We start from the raw sequence: 21,221 nt of genomic DNA, 5'->3' as shown, positions 1-21,221 counted from the left end.
TTGTAAACTGTTGCTGTTGGAGGATGAGAATCATGAGAGGACACCAGGGTATGAGGAGACCAGGTTATGGGAAGACCTGCACAAACCTGAACCATGGCAAGGAAAGAGTCACAGGAAAATGATTTTTAAATTATATTGAAGAATAATTTATGACCATAAGAAACCATGATCCCAGGTCAAAGGAAACCTGAAGGTTTGAAGATCAGAAGGGTTTCAAGATGTTTTATTTGATACTTTAAAAGTGACTCAAACCAACAGAAAATACACTATTATTATTATTGTTGTTATTATTATTATTATTATTTTCTAGAGAATGTATACGAACAGGAGCACCCACCTTTTCCTTCCTTATCTCCCTAGAGATGTAGTCCACATCTGTGATAGGAGATAGCTGACCTTGTGTAATCACAAGCTTTATAGGTCTTATTTAAACATTCTTTCCACTGGTTAAGAGTTGAACCACAAGGGAGCTTTACCATCACATTAGATAGTGTTTTGTAATCTATCTTCCATAAGCTTTTGGGAAGGAAGTATCTGTAAGACTTTGCATGTACCTCAGGAATCTGCTTCTGTCTGGGGAGGAGAAATTTACAGCTGAATGGAAGATGGGAGGGAAGAGAGAGAGAGTACTGCCAAAGGTGGAGTAGTCTACCGTCAGAGGGGTGCCACTTTTCAGCTTTCCTCACTGTGTGGAGTTTACAGCCTCATTTTGTTTTCATAAGCTCCTAATCTACTTACTACAGCTCAGTCCCTCTTAAGAGAAAGCACCGGCATCATCATATTAAAGGGACATGGCTCCTCCCTCCCCTGCTCTTCCTTCTCTAGGCTCTAGCAATGGAGATTCAAATGAACTAATGGATCCTGGTGCTTGAGTTGTCTCTGTGTGTGACTATGTTAATTATGAATGCATGTTTGTGAGTGCATGTGTTTGTGTGTGTGTGTGTGTGTGTGTGCGTGCGTTTGTGTGCATTTATGTGAATGCAATTACTGTTTGTGTGTGTCAGAATTCAGATCTCCTTCACAAATTTATACAAAAACTCACCACCACTGCTGTGCCACAGTGGGTGAAAGTGGATAACTGACAACAGAGCCCAGCTACAGACCCTGGTGACTCCACTGAGGAGGCAGAGATAATGCTGGTGACACTCAACAGTTGGTGTTAGAGTCTTATGTAAGCCATGAAGGCATAGCACTGTATTTTCTCACTGGAAGAAGAGGAAAACACCTGTGCTCATTTTCTCATACAGGATTGGCCAACAGGTGGGGCACTGTATGTCTGAGTTACTGTTTCAACAGCACAGGTTTAGAAACAGTCCCTCCCATCCAAACCTGATCTACCTTATGACACAAGGCAAAAGCTGAGGAAATTCATGCAGCCTCCAAGCTGGAGAGTGAAAAAAGAAGCTAAGAAAACTGGAAGTCCTGCTTGAGATCACAGGCCACCCACCTTCGCTTCATTCCCCTGCTACAAAAGCTGCAGCTCTCATGGAGGCCAAGGAGCTGTCACCAAAGTGTACAATTGCCTCATTACCAGAGAGAAGAGCTGTACACTGGGAATCTTCTCAGCCTCCCTGGGGCACAGAGACCCAGGATAACAGCGTGTTGATGCACCCCCTGCTGGCTTTTATTGTATGCTAATGTAATGGGACCATCAGTCTGAAGACTGTCTGTGCATAGAAACTGGATTTCTTTTTGTCTAGTTGGAGCAGTCATTTTAAATTCCAGTGTGGGAGAAGGAATATGAGTCTCCACAGGAAGACAAGATAAAGAACAGACAGAAGGAGGGAGAAGATGTAAGATAAAAATTCCATGATGGAAAATGTGGAATTCAGAGAGGTTTTCGCTTTAAGAAACTATAACTGAAACTGCAGGGTAATGGGCATGAAAAATACAGAAGGGACCCATGTTGCACACAGCAGGGAAACCCAAGGTCAACCAAGTTCCAGAAAGAAGGAAGCAGAGAAGTATCTCAGAGTCAGTTTCTGTAGGGAAGACTCTTCATCTTCGTTTCCTTATAGAAATGGCGTTCTCCTCACAAGGCAGAAGTACCCAAGCTGCCGTGGAAACACTTTTAACAGAGACACTTTTCACGGGGTGGGGATGGGGATTGTTGAGGGTAAGGAGAAAGATAAGAGAAATAAGGAAACAAAGAAAGGGAAGGAGAATATGGAGAAAGGGATGGAAGAGAGTGGTTGACTTAATGATACTGAGCCCTATGTAGTGCCAACTGGAAATTTTATGTTGATTCTTACCTCAAGCTCTTTAGGTACCTCTCAGGCTCTTGAAGAAGTCAAGACACACCCGACTTTTGCTGCATGTCTGGCACAGAAAGCTGATCAGAATGCATGCTCTGCTGTTTGGTCTTACCAGCCCCTCTGTCTTCTGTTCTAAGGTACTTCAGTGGCCTGCTGACAGCCAGTTTTCATGTCCCTTAGCAGGTAAGTCAGCCTAGTTTAGAGCATATGGAACGCAGGTCTCTAAAGTCAGAAAATGCCTCTGTTCTGGGTATTTATTGGGAAACCTCTGTCTTCCTTTCAAGGTTCCATCATGCTGCACTATGACATGATTCTCTGTCTCTCCTGATGCCTGCCCACTTAGACATGAAGTCATAGTCCCATGAATGGAACTCTTCTAATAAAGCTCATTCAAAAATTTAATCTTTGGCTCAGCTGTTCTCTGGGACCTGCTGCTTGTCTTTTAATTTATAACAAGGCGAAAACCTGGACTTACACAAAGCATTATGTAAACTCAACCAGATAACTGGCTCTTTAGCCTTCCTTCATTCCTTTACCTCTGACTTGCCTGAAGCACTTAGTATCTGAAGGCCACAGATGTGCTTATCTGCTCTGCAGCATCAGGGCTGTTCTCAGTAGAAGACAATGCGAATCAGGATCCTGGGCACCATTGTCTGCCTTCTGTATGCTTCCTTGGTAACACGATCCACATGAGCACACATCAGGTTCTCAGTTCATACTTGATGAATGCATATTTTAAAACATGATGCAGTAGCTAAGATTTTGCTCCGTCATCAGGAGAAACATTACACTGTAGAATCTTTTTCACAACTGAAAAGTGTCTAGTGTCATACAGCCTTTCATGTTGGCACCTGCCTTTCAGGTATACCAGTACCATAGAAGGTAGGAAGGCCACTTGCTACTAGAAGAACAAAGCCACTCTACCAGAACAGCACGCAGGAGAAGCAACATCAGAATTACTTCATTTATGATCAGACTTCAAGGTACATTCCTTGTGTGTTCATTGAATTGAGCCATTTGGCTATATTAAAGATTCAAGATTTGTCTTAAGTGTTCAACTGGACCATCCTCCACGGGGCATGATGAGTCAGGATTGCAAGAAGTTAACGAGTTAACTAGGCACATATAAAATAGCTCTGGTACCTCAGTGGGTACAGTGATAGAGGGCAAGTGTCATCCTGTCATCCCTTATCTGTACCTTATTTTTCTTTTTCTTTAGTACAAGAGTGCAAAGTAGTTGAAAAGATGTCTAGCCTTCATAAGCTGTGTTTAATATCTTAGCTTCCTGACAAAAACTTTAATTCTGGATCCTTTAATTGAGGACCCCTGGATCCTTCAAGTGTCTCCAAACTACTTTGTCTTACACAGGATTTTAATCCTAATGCTCAACAAGGTCGAAATGAGTCAGCTTCTGAACTTGGAAGATAAATGTTGCAATGGATGGTAGAGAAACCAGACAGAGATTGCTGCCCAAGCATGAGAATTCTATCTTGTAGATTTTTTTTTCTTCAGAGCAAATAAGGTTTATGGATTGCAATGAAGAGTCCAACACATTAAAATAAGTCTCTTTACAGTATTTTCCCATTTACGCCTTGCACAGGCAGCTTGCTGGATTGGGCCCTGAAAGTCAGACTCACTAGTTTTTCAATTTAGTTTGTTAATAGCCTGCCTTTCATAAAAGCATCAGGCACAATCACCCCAATCCCTAAATCAATAGGATGATGCGGCAATGCCTCAAAGAAATGATATTTTTGAAATAAATATATACCATTCCACCAGGCCTGTTTGACATCAAATTTATATACTCAATAAGAAAGCACAATTAATGGTCCCGAACTGTATTTTCCTTCACCTATTTCACATTTCAAGAGGCACAGGATTGCTTACGAGAAAAAAAAAATCATAAAAGAAAGAAAGAAAAGGAACAAACAAGCATTCTATTCCTAGAGTGAAGGGATTAAAAGCCACCATGGCCAGGGGAAACCTGAGAACACACTCTTTTTGTTTCCAATGCCCCCTTTCTCTCTCTCTCTCTATCTCTCTCTCTCCCTCATCTCTCATTTTTGCTCTGCTACTACCTCTGTAGGAAGAACTAAAGTGTCATAGTTTCTGTGCAGATCCGAACCCCCTTTCACTCTATCTACTCTAATCCTCAATGCATTCCATAATGTATTCTGTTTACTGTCTCTTGTTTCCCTGGCATGGGAGATCTCCCAAAAGGTAGGATTCCTGGTATCTTGTTCAACACTGTATCTCCTTCTGGTAAGTATCCAAACTAAATTTGCTTTCTTATTGTTATTGTTGGTTTACTGTTTATTGCTGGGTTTGTATTATTATTACTAGTATCTTTCTTTCTTTTTTGAATACCAAAAGATAGCACTTTAATTTATTTATTTATTACCTTGGTTAAGGTCTTTTATTTAGTTTTATTACTTAGGGTCTTACTACAAACAAACAAAAAGTAAGTCACAAAAGTAACAGTGTCATTGTTGGCAAAGCATTCTGAGAGTGGGAGAGAGAATTTTAAAGGCAGTTGGAACATATGCAGCATTATACCTAGGAGAAAATAACTACTGAATAGTAAGACTTCATGGATATTGATTCCAATGATTTTATATCTCATTTCCACATGGTATACACTCACTTATAAGTGGATATTAGACATATAATATAAGATAAATATACTAAAATCTGTACACGTAAAGAACTTAAGCAAGAAGGAGGACCTTGGGTAAGATGATCAATCCTCATTTAGAAAGGCAAATGGATGGACATCAGAAGAGGAAGAAACCAGGGAACAGGACAGGAGCCTACCACAGAAGGCCTCTGAAAGATTCTGCACTGCAGGGTATCAACCCAGAGGCTGAGACTCAAAGCCAAACTTTGGGAAGAGTGTAGAGAATCTTAAGAAAGAAGGGGGAGATAGAAAGACCTGGAGGGGGCTGAAGTTCCACAAGGAGAGCAACAGAACCAAAAAATCTTGGCACAGGGCCCTTTTCTGAGACTAATATTCCAAACAAGGACCATGCATGGAGATAATCTAGAACCCTTCACAGATGTAGCCCATGGCAGTTCAGTTTACAAGTGGGTACCCTAGTAAGGGGAACAGGGACAGTCTCTGACATGAACTCAGTGGCTGGTTCTTTTATCACTTCCCCCTGGGGGAGGAGCAGCCTTACTAGGTTACAGAGGAAGACAATGTAGCCAGTCCTGATGAGACCTGATAAGCTAGGGTTAAATGGAAGTAGAGGAGGACCTTCCTTATCAGTGGATTTGGTGAGGAGCATGGGAGGAGATGAGGGAGGGAAAGTGGGATTGGGAGGGCATGAGGGAGTGGGCTACAGCTGGGATACAAGGTAAATAAACTGTAATTAATAAAAAGTAAATTAATTAAATAAACAAAAAAAAGTGAGACAAAAACTATTGTTGGTTTCTTGATACAGGTTTCCCCTATCTCTTTTAAGCTGGACTTTAACTCATGATCCTTTTCCTCTAGTTTCTTGAGCAGCTATGAAAAGGGGTATGTATTATTGTACATGAACAAAATAATTTCCTGAATGAATGAATGTATGAATAGATTCATTATTTCATCTCCAAGCTGTGTTGATCATGGAGCTGTGTGGTTATATTTATAAAATAAAATCACAAAGGCTGAAGAGATTGCATAGTGAATAGGAGCATTTGCTGTTATGGCAGAGGAATCTGGTTCAGTTTCCACCAGGTGGCTCACAACTATCTGTAACTATAGTTTGGTGCACTTTTATAGATTTGGTGCACTTTTCTGATTACAGTACAAACCAGGCCCACAAATAATCCACAGACTCACATATGATCAATGAACATATAATATAAAATAAAATAAACATGACAATAAAATAAAATGAAAAAAATACGGAGAATATGTAACTTCCATTTGTACAGAGATTGAAGGAGACCCATGCACAGAGACAAAGGGAAGTAGAATAATAGAAAGAGAGAGTAAGTGAGAAAGAAAACAAAAAGACAGATGAGGGAAAATGAAGAGAGAGGAGAGAATGGTGGAAAAGTGGAGTTAAAGGGAGCAGAGAAAGGGAGAGAAGATAGAGTCAGAGAGGGAAGTAATGAGAGAAAAAAAAAGGTAAAGACAGGAGAGCTGCCAAAAGAATGATAGAGGAGAGGTCGAACATGGTAACTGGATAGAGTTGCCTAGGTTATCTTTTCCTCAGTATGCCTCCTTGCTATAGTAATTTCCATCTTGACTTTCATAAGTCTTCTATATTTCTACTAATTATTGTTTATATCCATCAACAATTATCTTCTTTATATGGACAGAGTAGAAAAGAGTTTTATGAACTGTTGTTTTGTGTTGTTGCTGTAACTACTTCCATGTATTCTACAATTTCCATTAAACACAGACTCCTGTTTCAGTTACCCTTGGTTACCAAGCTTTGATCCCAACATGAAGACTGACTGTGAGAACCACAGGGGATGCTAGAGCTTAGTGTGATGCACTTCAGAAAGACTTGGCACAGTGCTTGGCACATCAGCTCTTGCACTAGGGAATCATTCTCCTAGCCAGTGTCAAAAGCACATTTCACTGTGAAAACCTACATAGCTGTGTAGTGTTGTGCTGAGTTTTCATGGCACTCAAATTGATCTAACATACCTACCACTATCGCACGGGTGTAAAGAAATTCCATCTTCTTCAGGTTCATCCAGAGACCAAAATAGTAAAATTGAACCCTTCATTAGTGGTTCTAATTGAGCTTTAATACACATTTGTGGCAAACCAGGTGATTCCTCTGATCACTGTCTAAGGACAGCTCAATTCCAGCATCTTCATCTCTATCAGGTAAGTAAATATATATAATTTATATGTACATACATATAAATATACTTACCTGATAGTGATGAAGCTGAGGCTTTGATGAAGGTGGAGTATAAACATATCCATGAATGCTGTGTAGTAAACCAGCTACGTTTCCTAGCCTACTTTCTCATAGGTCTGAGTCTTCTGATTACTCCAGCTTTTGATAGAATCTCTGATCTTATTTGTTACTATGTCAAGTGTGATTTCTGGGCCACCGACCTGAGTGTAAAATGGATGAAGTAGGACACAGAGGGAGGGTGCAATTATTGAGAGTTTATTTCTGAGGAAGTAAGAGGCTTGGATAATAATTATGTTTTGAAATATTCTACTCAGCATATTCACTTGTGCATTATTACACTTAAAATTCTCACCTAACAAAGATAAGATCTTGCAGTTGGAGTAAACACATCGATTTTGGGCGGAGCTTGAAAGCATGTGATTTATCAGTCTTGCATGCTAACTGAAAGAAAAGCAAGTCTTCAGATCAATTTGATGTGAAGGGCCGGTGTTCCTTGATGTCCTATCTTCAGGAAAGGAAGATGGTTAAGAGGTCAGCTCGCAATCTGACCTCATAGTCTTCTGAATGACTCATATCAGTAGGCTCAGTCACCAGAAAGCAGATCAGAATCTACAACATAAAATATTCATCAATGGTGCTTTTCATCTTGAGGGAATTTAAAGATATAAATTCAAAATGTTCTTCACTATATCAAGCAGATGTTGGTGTCCAGGTTGCTTTGTGGAAAAGATGTCATGACCTCTGAATCAAATAGGGCTAAGTTTTAAGCTGAACTGCCACCACTTTCCCTGTGGACACATACTGCAAATTTGGTCCAGATCTTAACTCAAGGTCAGCAGTTACAATGTGCTGGCTGTTACAGCTTTCTCACCCAGCCTTGCTTCATTAATCCACATTTGGGCAAAAAAGGAATCTTGCATGTGAGCAAAATCTCTCATTATCATTCACAAGTTGCATTAAGTTTATTGCTTAGATGCCAAGATTCATTACATACACACACACACACACACACACACACACACACACACTCACACACACACACACCCCATACCCCACCACACCACAACATACCACACCTGGCACAAAAAATAAGGAGGCCATCTCATACCTCCAGATGCTAGGGTTAGGCTTTCTTAGTCTGTTCTGGTGTCTCTATGGACCCTAGGATCTGTGCATGCCTGCACCAGGAGAGAGAGGTGAATCAAACTGTTAGATTCAGATTACACAAGTTTATATTTCAGGGAACTGCTGCTCTTGACACCAAGACTAAGATCTCATGGAAGTTACTCAGCTATGTCACCATCTGGGCTTTCTTCATGGTCCTCACTATTCAATAATTGCCACCAACATCTGTGTCTTCATTATATTCTGCAAATATCTTCCACAGACACAATCTTATATCCAACACAGAATAATCAACTTTCTCCCAAATCATTCCCAATGCTTAATTTTGTCAGCTTTAAAGGATATAAAGTATCCTAACAGCCAAGCTTTTGGGTATGCCTGAGGAATTATTTAAGTTAGCCTAATTGACATGATTTCACCCACCTTAACTGTGAGGGGTACTATCCTATGGTCTGGGGTCTTGGACTGAATAGGAGCAGCAATTTTGCTAAGCATGAGCACTCATTACTTTCAGCCTTCTGGTAGTGGTGAACATGGCCATCTGCTTCAGTCTTCACCACCGTGCCTTTCTTGCATGATAGAAAGCAGCCTCAAACTGTGAGAAAAAATAAAAAATAAATCAATCTTGTTTACAGCAAGAAGAGCTGATAGTGTCTAAAAAGCAGAAGGGCTCTCAGTATATTTTCATTTTGATATAGGATAACCATACTAAAATATACAGACCTAAATAAGTTGAACAACAAGGTGGACCCTAGGGAGGCTGCTTAAATCTCATTCAGAATGGCAAACAGGATAGACTCCAGAAGCTGTGGAAGAGAGGGAACAGGAACAAAGTCTACCACAAGGTCCTTTGAAAGGCTCCACCCAACAAGGTATCGAAGCAGACTCTCAGCCAAACTTTGGGCAGAGAGAAGGAAGCCTTATGGAAGAGTCAGGAGATAGAAGGATCCGGAGAGGACAGGACCTCTACAAATAGAACAACAAAGCCAAAAAATCTGGACCTATGGGTCCCTGCAGAGACTGATGCACTAACCAAGTAACAAGCATGGAGAAGACCTAGACCCCTTGCTCAGATGTAACTGATAGGCAGCTCAGTCTTCATGTGGGTTCCCAACTAAGAGGAGCAGGGACTGCCCCTGTTATGAACTCAGTTGCCTGCCTTCATACATCTCTTTCAAAGTAGAAAATGCTAAGAGAAAAAAAATTCATTAAGTTGTTTCCAATGTCTAATATTCAATGGTAAATGAAATTGCCAATGTTATTTTTCTTCACTATGAAAAGAAGAAACAGCACACACCCAAGACAAGCTGTAGAGACTGTTGCTGTCCTCATTTCACTTCCAAGGGAATTGAGATCAGGTACAATCTGGAATCCCTGTGTCAGAAAGTCTGTGTGCACTTTCTTATAGACTGATGTGTACTTTGATATGGCCTGTGATTTTTTTCCTCCCTCTCTCCCTCTCTCCCTCCCTCCATCCCTTTTCTTCCCTTTCTTCTTCCTTGTATCCATTCATCTGTCTGTCTTTCCCTTTGTATATGGTGTGTGTGTATGTGTGTGTCTCTGTCTGTATTAGCAGATATGCCCACCTGTCTGTTATCATGTGGAAGCCAGAATTCGACCCAAAGTATCTTTCTCTTTCACTCTCTATTTTTTTTTTTCTTTTTGGATACAGTGTCTCACTGAACCTAGAATATTCTCTGTTGGCTAGACTGGTTAGCCACCCCTGGAATACCTGTCTCCTCACCAGTAGCAAGGACATTTTTTACATGCCTAGTTTTTATATAGTACAAGGATCTAATCTCAGTTCTTAATACTTCAAACTGAGTCACCTCTCTAATTATATTCTTTAAGTTGGTTTGATGATCAAGAGAAAAAATAGCTATTGGAGCCTCTGATTTCCTACTTAAAAATAGTATTAATATACCATACTTTATTGGTGATCATGATGAATAATGAAATAAATTTCAGTGTACATAATAATAAAATATACATAGTTCATAATCATAATGTATTCATTAAAATTAAGGTCTTCCTGTATGGGTCCAACTGTACTTACAAAGGCCTAAGATACTATAACCTCAACAGGCAGCCCCTACTACCACCTGTTACATTCCCAAGTGCTTTCAAGATAGCCTCAGCTTTGGCTTAGCCTGGGATTTCACAGAGTAAATCCAGTATTATGAACCAAATCTGTGATGTGTTTGATATATGTGATACAACCTATGAGACTAAATCATACACACATAACCTCATCTCTTCCTGTGGTGGTAAAGTAGAGAAATTGTAAGCATGCCTGAGCATATTAATGAAGGATGGTGTCACCCAACCTAAGATTCAGTGTGCATACACTTTCTCTTTCTATCCACTGACTTGACTTCTCAAGATCTTCCATGTTTGGGCTGCTTTAATCTGTTATAGCATTAGCATTCCTCCATGAGTTCCAGAAAATAGATGGTAAAAGAGCCTAGGATTAGAATTATTTCTAGCCTCATGTGGTAAAAACCACACAACAGTTGCTGAAGCTGTATTCTGGAAAAGTTTTGTCTCCTAAGCTGTCACGTTACTGGGATTAATCTCCATTTATTGAGGTGATTAAATATATTGACATTTTGATCTGATTATTCTGACAAATTTCTTCTAATTAAAACAACAAAATAGCAACAAAATAAAATTCAAGTTGGTTTGTTTGCATCTGAGACAATTGCATAATGTGTCCAACATCAGCTTCTTACCCAGAGTGCTAGTTCCATGAATCCAGTGGGGCATGCAGCCATTCTCTGGTTGTGGTCATGCCTGGGACCTGTACATGTCTAGTATTTTATGAGAGAATCTGAAGCTGTTTCCCTTCTTAAGCTCCTTGTGTGGCCTACAAGACTACCAAGAGGTGACTATGTAGTGACCAGGGGACGGGAGCCTCCTTTCCTCTTTGCAATGTGCTTCAGGTAGGTAGGCAGTTCTAGAAATCCTTAATCCATATCTTTTAGAGATGAGATGTGTGTGTGTGTGTGTGTGTGTGTGTGTGTGTGTGTGTGTGTGTTTTATATTAACAACACTTTCTTTACCAACTGGCCCTAAAGAGACTGAGATGAAATTTGTGGCCGCATGCTTTGGGCATCAGTTCATTCATTTATTCCTCACAGTTGTTGACTTGCTTCCTCTCATATGATAGCCCCAATCTCATACACATTGTTCATACTTAGAATACACGGCAGTCAGAAGAGAAGAGAATATTGAGTGCCTGGAGCTGGAGTTACAGGTATCTGTGAGCTGTAAGACATGAATGTTGGGAACCAAACTTCATTCCTCTTTCAAAACAACTAGCAATGCTGGGGACTAAAGTCAAATTCTGTTCATGAGCAGCGGTCACTCTTAGCTGCTGATCCATCCCTCCAGCCCTCTACCTACCATAATTCTAAATTATTGCTTTATATTCCTCTCTTTATGCCTTGATTGAAGTATCTGTTTGACTTTATAATAAATCCAACCTTCAAATTGTAAATTTCACATATTATCAACTATGTATACCTTATTAGTGAAAAATTCATATTTAGACATTATTTTGAAAGTACATTTAGAAGTTCAGTATATAAAGTTAAAAGAATGAGAATGTAAATTCTGGATGGAGTTCAAAAAACCACTGAAAAAAAGGAAATGAACAGTTGGCTCCAGAGGATACAATACCGTCTCAAATTTGGGAAGGGTTTTCACTCTGTGGCACTTTCTCCATGAACTACAATTGCTGTCACAAAATATTTTGATAGGTGCTCACTCCTGCTTGAATCTTGGTAATAAATATTTGTCCAGACCCTAACGCTGATGTCCAAAGTTTACAATGCACATATTGCATAAATATATGTTGATAAATAAACTTGGTAGCTGGTGTTTGAAATGCATGTAAACCCTCTTTTTTTTAAGCAAGATTTGAATTTTATAGACTGTAAAATATGGATATTGCTCTATTTATCTTGATGTACCTCTGTAAGAAGGTGGCTGCTGTGATTGGAAAGCCATACCATATAACCGAAATAAGGCACTTTATTTGGGGTTTAGGATATCCCCTGACCAATATGTATAACCATAACTATCTTGAAAAATTAGTTGTCCATTGCATAAATATTTTCAAGAGGCCTGCCTGAAATCCTAAAGTGCTTTATAAACACTGTGAAAGAGCAGGGACTGGTTATTCCTCTGAACAAAAGACTCAGCGTTGGCTGTTGGAAGAAAGGAATTTTTTGGTAAGGAGAAACATGGGAGCCTAGGATAGTATGATGAACAGTGTTACATAAACAAGGAACCCCTTAGGAAATCCACGCTTATTTTCAGAGTATTTTTTATTGGAAAAGTTATTTTCAAAAGCAATATAGAGAGGAAGGCAATGCAGCCAGTCCTGATAGACTAGGGTCAGGTAGAAGGGGAGGAGGACCTCCCCTGTCAGTGGACTAGGGGAGGAACATAGGGGGAGAAGAGGAAGAAAGGAGGGTGGGACTGTGAGGAGATGAGGGAGGGTGCTACAGCTGGGATACACAGTGAATAAATTGCAATAAATAGTAAATAAATTTTAAAGATAGTATGACTCTGTATAACTTTTTCAAACATACTTCCTGTCATTTACTCTCCTCTTCTTTTATATTTATCTCTCTCCCACACACAAATTAGAGCTGTTCTTTTTTTTTTTCTATTTCCATGATGAAATTTACTTATAAGGGTTTTCTCTTCAAGAGCCAAAGCTCTAACAATACCCAACATTAGGCATAGGAAAGCCCTCTTTTGAATTGGTGGCATTTTTCCAAGAGATTTCCCAAACACTATAATCTATTGCTGTTACCATTGATAGTTTCCCGGAAGTGAAAACTATGTCCCTATGTATGAAGTTTCCATGCACTTCAGATACAGAGTTCAAGGTTTCTGAGCTAGAGGTGACATGAGAACTACAGCCCACGGGGACTGTCTTTCACAGTACTAGAAGGTTCCATGCTAACATTTAAAGGAGGAAAGTAACCAAAAGCCCTCCCCAGGGATGATGCCTATAAAACTGCAATGAGCAGCATGGAACGGAAACCCTAAGAATGCAGTAGTGGCACACAAACCTTGGTGTTAACAAATTATCTCTCTAATTGTTTGTAAAACCTACTCAACACCAGTAAACAAGCCAGGGCTAGTGAAGCCATAGATCTTTGAGAAGAATTACAACCATCTTACTAAACCAGAAAAAATCACAAACAATATTTTAAATATTTGTCTTTACATGCAGGGTTAATTGTAGCCCTGACCCCTCATCAAGGAAACTTCTCTTTTCAACAGACAGAGACTATTATAGGAAACCACAACCAAACAAAATGTAGAGTTGAGGAGTCCAGTTCTAATGAACGCATCTACAATTTATCTTAGGATACTCAGGGCACATTAAGTGGAGGGGTCAGAAAGTCTGTAAAGAGCACTGAGTTTGCTGTGAGATTATCTCTTCTAGTCTTTTATAAGTTGCCCCCATAACATTCTACCACAGGACTGCCTAAATATGTGCTAAACAAAGACAACAATAGATATGCTAATATGGAGAGGAGATAGCTGAGGAGGTCTCAACTTTACATAAAGAACCACTGGCAACTAAGGGCATAAAAAGTCTCAAGGGAAGAGTACACCAATTGGCTGTCCCATAAAAAATGGTCAGCCCTGAAAGTATACATTCAAGTAACATTATGAACACTGAACAGGGAGTATTTATGTATTTAAGAATATTTGTGCATGTAAGTATATACACATAAGAACCATTAATTTAAAAATATGCCATAAATTGAAAGAGAGCAAGCAGGACTACTTAAGAAGGTTTGGTGAAATGATAGAGAAGTGGGGAAAATAATTTTAGTGTAATTTCAGAAAGTAAAGCAAATAATTAAAAGCATTTTGTAAGTACCTTGGAGTAGTTGGGCCTTTGTTATACATACTTCTTTTATTTATTCATTTTTTTCAATCCCCCCCAAAAAATCATTGATGAAGCTTGTGAGATGGGTCAGTGACTAAAAGTCATTGTTGTAAAAGCCCAAGGACCTGAATACAGATCTCATCACTGACCTAAAATAACTGGATATGGCATTAGTCCTCTAGACACCAGCACTACAGGCAGGTGTCAGGTAGAGACAGGAGAATTGCTAGTACTTACAGGCTAGAGGTTCTTGGAAATGTAGATCAGACATTTGGATATCCCTTCACTGGGTTCAACGAGAAACATTATCTCAGAAGAATAAAGCAGAGGGATAAAGTAGGATAACAAACAACCTCCTCATGTCTCTGTAAGTATGCACACGTGCATACCACGTTCATGCAGACACAAAACACACCACAGTCACACACTTACCCACATGTGATAAGGGGTATTCATTTTAATTACAGTTTTAATATGAGATGTTCCTACAAGTTTGTGTGATAAGGCATGATCCCAGCTCATAGCACTATTTGGACAGATGTTCTTAACTTTAGGAAATGGGACCTACCTGGTGAAAATTGTTCAGGGGATGTGTGTGGCCCTGAAGTGCATATCATATTGTAACCCTTTGCAGTTTATTTCTCATCTACTCATTTGTCCAAAGAAAATAGCATTGTACCACTTTGGCCTATACCGTGATGTCCCAAAAGATAGAGTGGAGTCAGACACATGCCCGTTGACTGAGATCTCTTTAACCATAAACCAGAGAAATTGTTCTTGAAAGTTCTGCTTTTTCTTGAACTGCTATTCATGCGGGAGGAGGCTCTGCTTCTCAGACATACTACCTCTCACACTAAATGTTAGGAATCATCTATATGGTAGACATGCTATGTTAAATTACTACATTTCAAATCCATCGAAATGGGTCACTGAGTGGTTGCTAGAAGTGCCTGGTATTTGCTGACTTTTTTTTTCTCCCTACAGTCTTGGCTAGCTCCTAGGCAACCAGACAGAGCACAGTCGTCCTTGGGAAGACAGATTAGATATCCAGATATCTCTGCTCAGAAAATTCTGAACACTTTCAGCAAATTAATGAAAATATGCAGTTATCAAAAAAAAGTCAGACTTTGTGTGAACAAGAAGAGCACTTCCTAGCAAGCTGATAGCTTGCACATTTTGTCTGTAGTGCCACCATGTTCAGCCTCCCATGTGGAACTCTGCTCCTTATCTCCTACTTGCACTATATCATGGATAGAAATGGTTTCCAATGTGTTTGTTCTCTTCCTGGCCCAGTCTGACTAGACTGAGAGTGTTTATCTGCTTATACCAGGATGACTGTACAAGTCTCTTAAATGTCTCCCCTAAAGGCTCCCTTTAGACTTCTCTCTCTGTCCCTGCTAGCCACCTCCAGATAGCACAAGTTTTGTAATTACTTTGCTTTGACTTGGCTGCCCCTTTTCTCAGTGACCCAGATTCAATTCCCTATATTCAGCCATCGATCAGATATTTATGATGCCAAGATTCCATTGTGCTGAATGCTGCAAGATCCCCACTATGTGTTAGAATCTCTGCCTCTAATGGATGAGAAAGACAGCCACAATACACCTGCAATGTGACAAGAGACATTTCAGTAGTCTACGAAATTCAAAATGTATCTAGAGAAAATTTTCTTGATGGCAAGGTTGAGAAAGGCAGAAAGAAACTAAGAAGTTCATTGGTTGAAGCAGTATAGACAGGACAATATGGTTAAGAGAAGACATTTGCTAAGGGTTAAGAATAGGAAAGCTCACTGTTTATGTTGAGAGAATATCTTGTGTCTGTATGGAAACTTATCTATCAATAATTAATCTGATAGCCTATAGCTAGGCAGGAAATAGGAGATGGGACATCCTCCAGGCAGAAAGGATTCTGGGACAGAATCAGGAGTGATCAATTTTCTCAGCAAGATGTGAGAAGGAAAAATTCATCCTACCTGGGCACAGGTAACCAATCATATAGCAAAATGTAGATTAGTATAATGGGTTATTTTAAGTAATGCCTTACTCAGAGAAAAGCCCAGGTATTTGCCTAGCCTAAACATATAATATGTTTATTTTGAAAATTATGGCAATGTAAGTTTTGTATGCAATATAGAATAAACTTAAAGAGTAAGTTAAAATAAGTCCTCAGAGGGTGTGGGACACCAGGTCAACATGTTTCAATTATGCAGAACAGATTTGGAAAAATGCCAGTGTACTTTGAAGTTCATATGCCATATTATTAGATGAATACTTTTTTTTTTATTTCCACAGATATGATATCATGAGAGAAAGTTGAGCTAAGAGTCAGGAAAGATGCAATTTCAAATTTCTGATTGCTCCCTTGCTTTTTTCTGGATTACCAAGATTACTATGAACAAAAGGATCACTTTGCATTTGTGCTACATGAACTATGTCAAGCTTTAAAGAAAGTATGGTGGGGAGATGGGAAAGTGAGAAGAAAAATTGAGCATGGGATTTATATAACTATGACATATCACACAGTTGTGTTCAGCAGAATTGGGAAGTATGAAAGAATTTGTCTTTAGCCTTTTTGATTTAATATTATACCTCACAGCTCATAGCCATCCTCATACCAGATTAAGAAATATTTCTAGTAGTCAAGACCCTACGGAAGATGCTCAATCCTCATTCAGAAGTGCAAATGGAAGCAGGAGAGGACAGGGAACAGGACAGAAGCCTACCACAGAGGGCCTCTGAAAGACTCTACTGATTAAGGTATTGAAGGAGAGGATGAAAATTTTAGCCAATCTTTGGGTTGAATGCATGGAATTTAATGAAAGAATAGGGAGATAAGAAGACCTGGAGGGGGCAGGAGCTCCAAAAGGAGACCAACAGAGTAAAAACAAAACAAACAAACAAACAAACAAAAAAAAAAAAAAAAACTGAGCCCTGAGGGCCCTGCAGAGACTGATACCCAAACCAAGGACCATGCATGGAGATAACCTAAAACCCCTGCTCAGATGTAGCCCATAGACTCAGTCTCCAAGAGGGTTCCCTAGTAAGGGGAACAGGGGCTGTCTCTGGCTTGAACTCAGTGGCAGGGTCTTTCATCACCTCCCGTTGGTGAGTGAAGCCTTGCCAGGTCACAGAGAAAGATAATGTAACCAATCCTGATGAGACCTGATAAGCTAGGGGCAGATAGAAGGGGAGGAGGACCTTCTGTATCAGTGGACTAGGGGAAGGGCATAGGAGGAGAAAAGGGAAGGAGAGTACAATTGGGAGGAGATGAGGGAGGGGGCCACAGCCAGAATACAAACTGAATAAATTTTAATAAATGATAATAATAAAAAGTCAAAAAATACTTCTAGAAAGATGGTTATTCCTCTAATGTTTGAAGACATGGCCGGCTTATAAACCACCCAGCAGATTCTACTTAAATGAGATCTCATCTCTGCTACAGAGATGAAGCTGTGACTAAATGCATGCTGAAGGAGTCACGGTTATCCATGTGCCAGAAGGGATTTCCTTAATTAGACACAAATCCAAACAGTTCATAGTTAAACATGTACTAGCTGGATGGCAGTCCATTTTGGAAGACGGGAGGCTATTCAGAGAACCACAGTGCTTTGTGAGGCATGTCCCTCAGTTTTCTGCCATCGATTTGTGAGCCTCAGAGGAATCCCAGACACCCTCCTTGGAGCTTAGTCTTCTGGCCTTTGCACCTGATTTTACTCCACTTGCTATGTGTTCTCAGGCTGATAGCCAGAGGTGCATCACGTAAAGTGTGGGAATCAAATTCTGCATGTAGCTCCAATCTCTTCAGACTTTGGAGGATGTCTTAGTTTACTGGAGTTTTAAGAGCCGTCACTTGGCTGTGTCCAGTGAACAGCAAAGACTGACTGTATCCAGAACACAGTATCTCCCAACTATGTCCAGAGCATCCAGAGCAAGGCATTACCCGGCCATGTCCAAAGTACAGCACCACCTAGCAGTGCCCAGTGCACAACATCAGCTGGCTGTGCCTCTTTTGCAACACAAGCTGGCTGTGTCTGGTGTACAGCATTACCTGGCAGTCTTCACCATGCAGCACCAACTGGCTGTGTCCAGTGCACAACACCATTTTGCTGTACCCATTGTACAACATAAGCTGGATGTGTTCAGTGCACTGGTTACCTATTCTCATTCTCTTGCACTTAGAATTACTTATCTGATTTTCAGTTTGAATTCTCTAATTATATGTCTACTATTTGCAGCTTAAACAAGTAAAATATTACTGGTGGAAGTTATCACATATTTACTACGAGGAGGTATATGTCATTACCTGAGCATCTGCAATTTGGGCAGAAGTATCCATATTCAAATTCAGTATTTAATGTCCTGTATTGATATTAAATATGCTTTGGATGCATTAATCTGTAGTCATAAAGAGAAGTACTTGTGTGATAATTGAATGATGTGTCCATTTATCTGATTAACTGTAGTAGGTTTTCCCCAAGACACTGTGGAATTTATTTTGCAGTACATGGTGTTTAATTCAGACACCCACAGCTGGCTGGTGCAAAAAGAATAAGAGACTGTGGGCTGTCATCCTTAAATGTGACATCTGTACCACACCTCTATCCCCCAAGACAAACATTTTCTCAAAATAGGGTGCAGAAAAATTGTAAGACTGTAGCACCCAGATTCCATCCTGTATGCAGAGAGATGTTTTGGTAAGGAGATAGAGGGGATGAAAAATGCAAATATCATGATGCTACAAACAGGTCAAAACGAAAATCAATTTGTCTTTCATATTTTACATGGCAGAGAAAAAAGTATACTAATGAAAAAAAAACCTATAGTTTCCAATAACAAAAGCTTAATTCATCTTCCCAAAGACAAAAGTTTGTAATAAATTTAGTGCTTCACCAGGGGTCTTTTCTGAGACTGATTTTCCAACCAAGGACCATGCATGTCTATAACACAGAACTCCTGCTCAGATGTAGCCCATGGCAGCTTAGCATACAAGTGGGTTTTCCTAGTAAAGGGAACAAGGGACTATCTCTGACATGAACTCAGTGGCTAGCTTTTTGACCTCCTCATCCCATCCTGAGGGAAGAGCAGCCTTACCAGGCCTCAGAGGAGAACATTGCAGCCAGTCCTGATGAGACCAAATAAACTAGGGTCAGATGGAAGGGGAGAAGGACCTCCCCTATCAGTGCACTTAGAGAGGGGCAGAGAGGAGATGAGGGAGGGAGGGTGGGATTGGGAGCCAATGAGGGAGGGGGCTACAGCTGGGATACAAAGTAAATAAACTGTAATTAATATAAAAATTAAAATTAAAAAATTACTGCTTCACACAGTGGAAGGCAATGGATGTGTGTGGATCTAGACTCATCTGGCTGGCAATTCCCAGACTTTTAAGAGATTCTTTCTCCTTCCAATGCTTGCATAGCTTCTTCCCATATAATGGACACAGGACATGGTCAGTTTTAGTGCATCAAGCTCCCATTTTCCATTTGAGATACATCATTACTCAAATGTGCCTTTTGTTGCTCTCACAAATTTTATTGAATGTGGTAACTTATAGTAACAGAAATGTCTTATTTGTTGAGGTCAGTTCTGATGGATCCCAGAAGACTAATATTGATGTACTGGCAAAAAATACACTCTTTCTGTGGAATATGGTATGTGTGTGTGTATCTCTTGCTTTCATTTTTCTTCCCAAGGGGGCTTGGATCAATAGGCTTATAACCTACCCCACCCATCTTCAAAGCAATTACATCATTCTGACCACAATTTCATTTTCTTTACTTTGTTTATTTACTAAGAAATCCTGTGAGTTGAATATGCTATTTTTACAATCCAGGGTGAGACTTCCATTTTAATATTTGTCTCAAAAGTCTTTTTATAATTTTTATTTTTAAGGGTTGGGAATCTTATACAATTAATATATTTTAATAAAATAAAACCTCATTCTCTTCCTCTCATTTCTTCCATTACTTAACCCAACTTCATGTGTTTTTGTTCCCTCTGTTTTGTTTAAATTCCCCTTGAGCCCACTTGGCATTTATAGGGACATAATTGTAGGATCATCTGCTGGAGCATGCTATAGTCACTAGGTGGTGGCAATCTTGAAGGATGCCCCCTCAGGCCACCATCAATTGCCAATGGCTCATCAGCTACATGTAGAATGGGGAACCTCATCCCCAACATCCGTGGGGTGAATTTGTCTGGCTTGATCCTTTTCATGTCCCAACCACTGTTAATTCATGTGTTCAAAGTTCTTGTCATGTCTGAGAAACACCATTTCATTGCCGACTTCCACTACCTTAAGCTTTTACACTCTTTCTGCTCCATATTATGTGAATTCTCTTGAATCTTGACAGGGAGAGGTGTGATATAAACATCCATTTAAGGATGGACTCCACAGTCTTTAATTCCCCTATGCACTGTCCAGGTGTGGGTCTCTATATTAATCGCCATCTTCTCCACAATGAAGTTCACGGGTCCTAAGAGGAGTTTACCACGCTTATTCTACTAAATGGACAGAGTGTTATACTGGGACATAAGCTCTTACTTTTACAACCATAGATTAATGCACTTCCGAACCATGTTAATATTATGAACTGAAAATCAACAGCAAAATCCATGTATCACACATGGTGTTACTCTGATTTTTATGTACAGTATGTTCCTAAACACCAAATTTATGAGTGCTTAGTTCTCAGTGCAACAGTGGTCCACAGCCAGGAAGCCAGTCTCCAATGGAATGAAATCTTTAAAATCAAGAGTCAAAATAACTTTTCTTTCTTTCTTTTATGTTTTCTCTCTTAGGTATTTGTCACAGTAATGCAGCACTAAAGAGAACGCAAGGAAACAATTCCCACATTTTGTTTATCATGGGAAGTTTGTTCCTGGTTCCATAATTCCATCAGCCTCTGTACCTGGGATAGCGACTACCTTGGGTCACATAAAGCCAACCCCAAATGAAAGAGCAAGAATAAACTGTTTGCTTAATTCACACTAGAGGGAGCAAGTGTGTATGTGTGTGTGTGTGTGTGTGTGTGTGTGTGTGTGTGTGTGTGTGTGT

This window comes from Psammomys obesus, unplaced genomic scaffold (assembly GCF_907164565.1).
Source record: "Psammomys obesus unplaced genomic scaffold, mPsaObe1.curated_primary_1811, whole genome shotgun sequence".
NCBI classification, from domain to species: Eukaryota; Metazoa; Chordata; class Mammalia; order Rodentia; family Muridae; genus Psammomys; species Psammomys obesus.
The sequence above is the reverse complement of the archived record's forward strand: the minus strand, read 5'-3'. Positions refer to the sequence as shown.